Source organism: Apteryx mantelli, chromosome 22 (assembly GCF_036417845.1).
Source record: "Apteryx mantelli isolate bAptMan1 chromosome 22, bAptMan1.hap1, whole genome shotgun sequence".
Lineage (NCBI taxonomy): Eukaryota > Metazoa > Chordata > Aves > Apterygiformes > Apterygidae > Apteryx > Apteryx mantelli.
The window spans coordinates 13,281,575-13,288,998 of record NC_089999.1 but is presented as its reverse complement, the minus strand read 5'-3'; positions in this window follow the sequence as shown (position 1 = coordinate 13,288,998).

Genomic DNA, 7,424 nt, shown 5'->3' with positions numbered 1-7,424 from the left:
GAGTTTTCCCTTGAAGGAGCAGTGATTCATTTCTCTTGCTCTCCCCTGCGCTATTGATCCAGGTTTCTACATGCCCGAACGTGGTTAGTCAAGTAGTTCATGAGAAGACCCCCATATCCGCCAGAAATAGCAATGGGCTCCCGGACCAGCGTTTTAGTTTGCTTTCCTGCAAACCCCACCTCTGGGGGCTGTTTCTGTCTGGGGTTTGGGTTTGCTCCAGAGAGAGAGGGGCCCTTGGCAAAGCCTTGGCCAGACCCAGGCTCTAAACTCCCTCATCTGTTTGGACATGGAGAGCTGGAGGTCAGGAGACCCGTGTCCTCACCCTCCTGCGGCATTAATGATGTTGCCCTTATTCTACCGCAGCTTATTCCTCACCCTTCGCTAACTGTAGCAGCTGAGTGTTAAGCAAACCAATTAAGAGCTGTCTACCAGACGGACAAAGAGCAACCCCATCAATTTTGGATATTGAGCCCATAGGTCAGTTAAAAAAAAAAGAGGGGGAGGAGGGAGGAGGGAGGGTGCACTCTTATTGCTGTAGTTTTTGAAGCGCTTTGATTGCAAAGAGCTAACATAGCTGAATGACTTGGAGCACATCGGCGGTAAAGGGTGACCCTTCAGAAGATGTGGCGCAGGGCTTTGGTTTGAACGGCGTTCAAAAGCGTCCGTGTTTGTTTTGGAACCTGGTTGTTTCGAAAGTCAAGTGCGGGCTGCCGTGGGAAAGGCTTTCCGTGCAGAGGGCTGGTGGCTCGCCTTCACAGCCAGAGCGGGACACCTCGGGAAAAGCCTTTTGGTGGAGTGTCTTTGTGTCTGCGATTTTCAGCTATCCCAAATAAAAACTGCAAGCGCAAAGCCGAAAAAGGGCTAGAGGCGTGAAGCCTGCTTGGTCCCTCTCATTGAGGCTCAGAAGTGATAGACCCACTTAGTAAAGTTTGGAGAGCAAAGGTGCAGGTTTTTATCTTGAGACCCGCTTTGCACCCTCCTGCTCCCCAATTCCCTCTCAAGGCAACCGAGTGCCGGGCTGAGCCCTTTTGGATCAGCTCAGACTGCTCCTGGGCTTAGTTCCCATCAGTGCCGTACAAGTCGGGAAGGAAATGATGTGGATTCTCTCTTTATGCCTACTAGTGTTTTACTCCATGAGCGGCTCATGAAGTTTTCCCCAGCTGATGCATATCCAGCATCAGGTCAATTTACACCATTTGGTCCCGCAGAGGAACGAAGGGTAATCCAGCAGGAGCGAGGGCAGGGGCTGCGGCACTGCAAAGCTTGCTGCATCCGAGCTAATACTCCAAGGGGAGCGGTACTTTTTGGTGCACGGACTATGGTGATTCCTGCACCAGCTTTAAGACAGACATAGAATGAGAGCAGCCAGAGCGGAGCTGACCCAACAGACCTGGCGGCGCGCAGGGAGGGTGCCGCTTCCCCCGGATGGCCCGGGTGCCTCCGCGCGATGTCGGTAAGCACAACACAACGTCAGCCCGCGGAGAGCGCGGCCCGGCTGACGCCTGCTCCGACAGGTAAATCCAGGCCGGAGCACCTCCTGTTCGCGCTGGCATGTGGGCGATACAGCCGGCAAAGGCACCGGGTCAAAACCAGCTTAGCGCTGCCCGCGCGAGAGCCGCGCTTATCGGAGCTGGTCCCGCACAGGCTCTCCGCGTGGGGCACCAGACTACCCTGGGGAGCAGGTGCTCCTCGGCGTCTATTGCCTCCGCAGTCCCCTCGGCTGCCGTCGCTGGAGCCGTCCCGGGGCAAAGACCTCCCCTCTGCGGCCGTCCCCGGGTCAGACGAGCTATTTCAGCAACTTCAAAAATGTTTGGTGCGCGTGTAAAAAGCGACGCTGGGTTATACGACAGCGCCCGGCTCCCAGCGCGCGGTTTTCTTTCCAGACTCGCTCTGCCTGTCCAGCTGGCTGGGCGGATCCACTGGAAACTTCAGCAGGAAAACCGGAGGCTTCGGCCGCAGCCGCACGGAGCCGTGGCGCTCGCTGCTCCTTCCCGGCCCTGCTCCTGACGGCCCGGCGAGACGCGGCAGCAGGACCGCGCCGTCCTGCGCCCTCGGGCACCGCTGCCGGCGTCCCCGCCGTGTCCCCGCCGCGCCGTCCTGCGCGATGGGTCAAAAGGGAAAGCATTGTGCTCCCCTGCGGACAGCAAACACGCTCTGCCCTTTGAAGCCTTTGAGCGGATTTGGTTAAGCCGATGTCCGTTTGACTAGTACACAGAGAGGAATGCAGAAACTGCTTGTGTTTGAGGCTGGGCTGTTTGCAGACGTTGCTAGCCCCCCTCTCCGTGCTGCATCTCGGCCGCGGGATCAGATGTACGGAGCCTGGCAGATGCTTCACGCTGGGCAGATGAGGCTGGCACCCCTGCGATGCACCCCTTGGCTGATACCGCAGTTCAGCTCAACCCAAGCATGCTGGGCGATGCCAGTACGCCCCACGCGTCCCCCGCGCTGCTCCCACCCCGGGACAGGGCTGCAGAGAGCTCCTGCAAAGTGCGATGCCGCGTGCAGCCTGCTCCCCAACAGCTCCTGCGGCTCCAGGCATTGCAGCTTCCCCATCTGCTGCTGCACTGCCCAGCTCCGGCCTCCTCCCAGCAGCCCAGGACTTGCAAATCTGGGGGCTCGCTGCAATCCACCCAGGTCTGAATGAGCCTCGATGTCCCGCCACCCTCCCACCAAGGCTGGCGCTTGCGATGCTCCACATCCCACGGTGGAGCGAACGCCACCACGAGTACCGCGCTGCTGCTCCAGCCGCAGGCTCCGGCAGACCCATCTCCTCGGAGCGCCGTGCGCCATCCCAGCGGGGCCAGCCGGCAAGCCCTGCAAGCCGCTCTGCGCGCTGCAGCGGCTCCCTTGTTCACACCCAGGCAGGCGCTCACGTCCCTTGCTTTCCTTCTCGCTGCCGAGCGCCGTGGGAGCTCCTACGCGGACCGGACGGGCACGACATCGCTCTGAGCCGTTTGTGGGACAAAGCAAAGAGACTTCATGAAAGGAGCCTGGTGTCACCACGTGTGGTCAGAACAAACATTTGACATGAATGGACTGGGCCACGGACTGTATTACACGGGCCCGGGAGCTGGGCTATTTGCCGCTCAGTGCAAACAGGTAAACAACCATGTAACAGCCCACAGCCGAGGTTTCCGAAGGCAGAGACCCACGGGAGGCTCTGAGCCTCTGCCGCTGGGGCGACACAAAGGACGGAGCCTCCTCTGCGTTTGCAGTGGGGTTTGCAAAGTGGGGGGACGTGGCAGGGCGATTTACCCCCCTCTGCAGACGGTGGAATGATTGTGGGTCCTACAGCAGCACGAGGGGCGAAGTCACCGCGCGGCTCACCCCCGGAGGTGCAGCGCACGGGCGGCGCATGGGGCTGCGGGAAAGCCACAGCCTCCAGCGGGAGCGAGGGAAAAGCAGGAGAAAAGAGGGAGTACGTGCCACAGTAAGGAGCTGAGCTGAGCCAGGGCCCCGGGAGCGCTTCTGAAACGGGATCAGGAGGCGTGCTGACTCCCTGCGCTTCTGTTTCTCGGCCCCAGGGACTAACCCTAAAAGCCAAAAACCTCAAACGTGCACTAAAGAGTTGTCCCATCCCAGCATTCTTGTTATTACAGATCTGCACAAAACCTGACCCTCAGAAACTCTGCACTCTCTTCTAATTCGAGGAACTTTTATTTTACTTTTATATCCAGCAAAATTAATTTTCCTCTCTGTAATTAAGATGCCGCCCAAATGGATTCTTAATTACAGATAAATCACAAATCTACACACTCAACTGTTATGCTTTTCAAGTAATAAAAGAGATCATTTGTCTTCTTCAGATGAACAGAGACCAACTAGCACACCATTTCCCCCTTTATGAAGAATTCATTTGCCTTAGAAAGAAAGTCTTTAAAAAAACATTGCAAGGATTTCTTGAATAGGGGATCAAAGCTCCCACACCGCTGGAAACCATTTTTGCTAAATAAGATGTGGGCAAAGAAAAAAAAGTAAAAGTTTTTTGGTAGTGATTGGGATTACAACACCCTTGGGAGGGACAAGGACGTGGGGTCAAGAAGTTGTGACCAGGTTAGCAACACAGGGAACAGAAGGAGAGGACAAAAGAACAGAAAGTGGAAATGGACAGATGAATGAGGAAGCATGTTTCTTTGCCGAAAGAGAATAGATGCTACATCAATTCATACTGAGCGCTAAAGGATGAGGGCCTGTTAATGGATTGGGGGACACAGCAGGGATCAGAGGTCATGAGTGCACTCAGCTAGGCTAATTGACTGTTATGTGCATATTAGTGATGATAATTTAGTATGATAGTGGGACATGGGGAACAGATATGTAAAAGTCCCGTTTACAAGCTTGGTCCTATAATTCCTATCTTACAACAACTAAAAAATATACCAAAAAAATTTTTTTAAAAAGCTATTGGCCTTAACTGGCTTTCTTCAAGAGGGGATCCATGGGTGTCTTCAGGCTTTAGGTGAGTGTCTCCGACCCGATTGTGCATGTGATGAAATAAAATCTGCTCACCAGATTTGCTTTGCAATCTTAAACCTTTTTATTTCGGTATTACCTATTTGGCAAGGCCCAAGGAGCTGACTGATGTCAAAGAGAGACTTTGGACTGACCGGGCAGGGCCCATACCGAGCACCTGGACAGCAGCTTTGGGCCGCACTGTGCCCCCCCATTTTGCAGAGGTTGTAAGCGTAAGTGTAACCTGCAAGGGGCGAGCGGCCTTGTCTGACGCATGGGATGATACAGGTGCCGGCAGATGCTGCTGGAGCAGCGCTGGCTGCGACAGTGCCCTGCGTCTTCTCTGCTATTCCCGTTCCCGGCAGGATGTGGCTGCACGGGGGTGAAGTATGGGAGCGTGGCTTGCCAGGATGCAGCCAAATGGCCAGGAGCTTTCTAACTCAGCTCACCTGGACTTCTTCTGCGCAGCCGCAGAGCTCCCCAGAGCATCCCCTTCGGCACGTGGGCTGCTTCGGTCAGAAGGGTACCCCCGGATTAACCTTCTGCCTGTGCATGCTGCAGGCCCAGGTACTCATCTGCAAGAAAAATAAATGAAGGGGAGAAACGCCATAACACCTGGGACTCTCCCCCGCGTCCCGTTTCAGTCCGCAGGCGTCCTGCCAGAGCGGGGCCAGTACTAACGTGCTGCTGTTATAATTTTATGCCAGCCACGGTGTGTCGGAAGCACTCGTGTTCCCCGGCACATCCAAGCAGATGCAGGGGGCTAATAAAGACCGTGAGCTGGTCCAGCAAATACTCCTGTCCACTTCGCTTGAGCTCAGTGGTAGCTGGCGGGGCTCCGCTCAGGGCTGGCTCTGGCTTGTGTTCAGCACAGCCTCGGAGGAGCGCTTGGGACTGGGTTCCAGTTTGAGGGAAGAAAAGATTAAAACGGCCCAGGGTTTGGCTCATGTTGACTCCTGAAGTTCACACGCCGTTTTCGATCACTCTCTCTAGCTCTGCTTTGCAGCGGCCACCCTGATCCCAGCGAGGCACTTGCTCCTTGTGCTCTCTCTGACGGATCTCGGGCACCGAACGCTGCAATAACGATGGCTCTTGGTGCCCCCTTAGCTGGCACATGCAGCTGCTGTTTGTTGGGGTGCAAGAGAACTCCCCAGCAGCTTTGAGGAATGCACTTTCCTTTCCCTTTACTATTTTGGATTAACTATAGGGGACAAAGAAAGTTGTCTTTTGTCTTGTGGTGCTTCTCTGGCAGGTATCTGAGGGGGTACATCTCCAAAAGTGTTGATGTTGCCTTGCTCAACACAAGCAGGAGTGGTACTGAAAAAGAGTGAAATCAGTTCAAGCCATCTAGGTATTTTAAGGATCAAATACAGCGTTGGAGGATAGGTGCAGTTTTGAGCTGACTTTTGTAGAATCAAGATCCAGCCCAAAGAGCTCTGCTAATAGCAGAGGATTTCCCCGGTTACATCAGGCTGTTGTACCATTAATTACTGCATTAGTTGCTGGGCTGATCTGAAAGGCCCACGCTCCCCCTTTAAAGGCCTTGCTGGAAATTCGGTGTCAGCACCGACTTGGCAATTAGTGCCTAGTAATTGATAGAGCAGCACCAGCGAAACAAAACCAAACCTGACGCCTTGACAGGAGAAGTTTTGCTTTGCATTAATGTAGGCTGCTTGGCTTTCGTATTTCGCTGACTTCACGTCTGGCATGCAACGTGACCGCTCACAGCCCAAGTCCTGCGCGTTCGCCTCTCTTTCCACTCCCAGGGCAGGGCAAATTGACCTTAGCGTGAAGGAGACTCGAGCCCCAGGGCTGTAAGTGCCTGAAGCTGGGCCCGTGCCATCAGGTGCTTTTCCCAACAGCGGCTCAGGGCAGTCCCGGGCTCCCGACTCCCGGCTTTCTGCCCAACACTGTCACCTCGGGAGCAGAGCTGCTCGCCGCGGACCACAAAGGGACTTCCCTGTCTATTGACGAAGGGAATATTTCCCGTTTCCTCGCTCTTGAATCTGCTGACAGCATCTCTTGGGTGAGTGATGGATATTGGTGGTGTATGGGAGATGATTTATAGTTCTTTGTTACACAAATTCCTCCGCATTCTTCCCCGTCCTCTCACAGCAACCATTAGTCACTTCTTCCACCAGACCCGCAGCAGCGTCCACCCCAGGAACGGCCCTGCGGATGCGGCTTGGTGGCGTGCTCCTGCGCCGTCTTTATTCACTGTAAATGCTTACATAGCAATGGATCGGCACAGGGACACAAAAGAAGGAAGAGGCAGCGTCGTGTCGCTGCAGCCACCCGAGGTTTCCATACGACTGCGTCCATCTGTCCGCTGGGAAGTCAAAAGGTTGGCAGAGAAAAGATGCTATAAATCAGGCAGATACGGACTGTAGGGAGGATCTAGTTTATGCAATTTTTCATCTCAAAGCTTGTAATTAAAGAAGCAAGCATTACAGGAGGAACAACCATTGCCTGTTTTTCTTAGGACTCTCAGAGTTTGGCAATGTAAACATTTAGCCCTTGAGAATTTTATTGCATAAAATAGTTTTTGTAATGCTGATGTTATGCTGCTTAATTGGATTTCTGTTTGTTTTACTTCAAGAATACCAGGAAAAATAGCAGTATCATTTGATCTGATACAAGGTACTAGTAGCATACCTGTATTATTAGGGGCTCAAAGCTTATCATACTGAATAAATGCATGAATTAAATAAATTTTGATCTTTATCTCTGCGAAGCTTTTTGACTGGCTTGAACAGCTGAGTTGCTTGGTTTGTTTCTCCTCTCTTTGCCTCTGGAACTTTTTTAAGCACAGTAGCAAGCGATGTGTGTGAGGCTGGATTGTATCAGTGTAAATCGAGCATTAAGCAACTACACTATGCACATGCTTGACTTTAAATTGGGTGTTATCGGGACTGCTCACCTGCTTTATGTTAAATGCATGCTTAAATGCTTTGTTGATCCGGGGCTTAAAA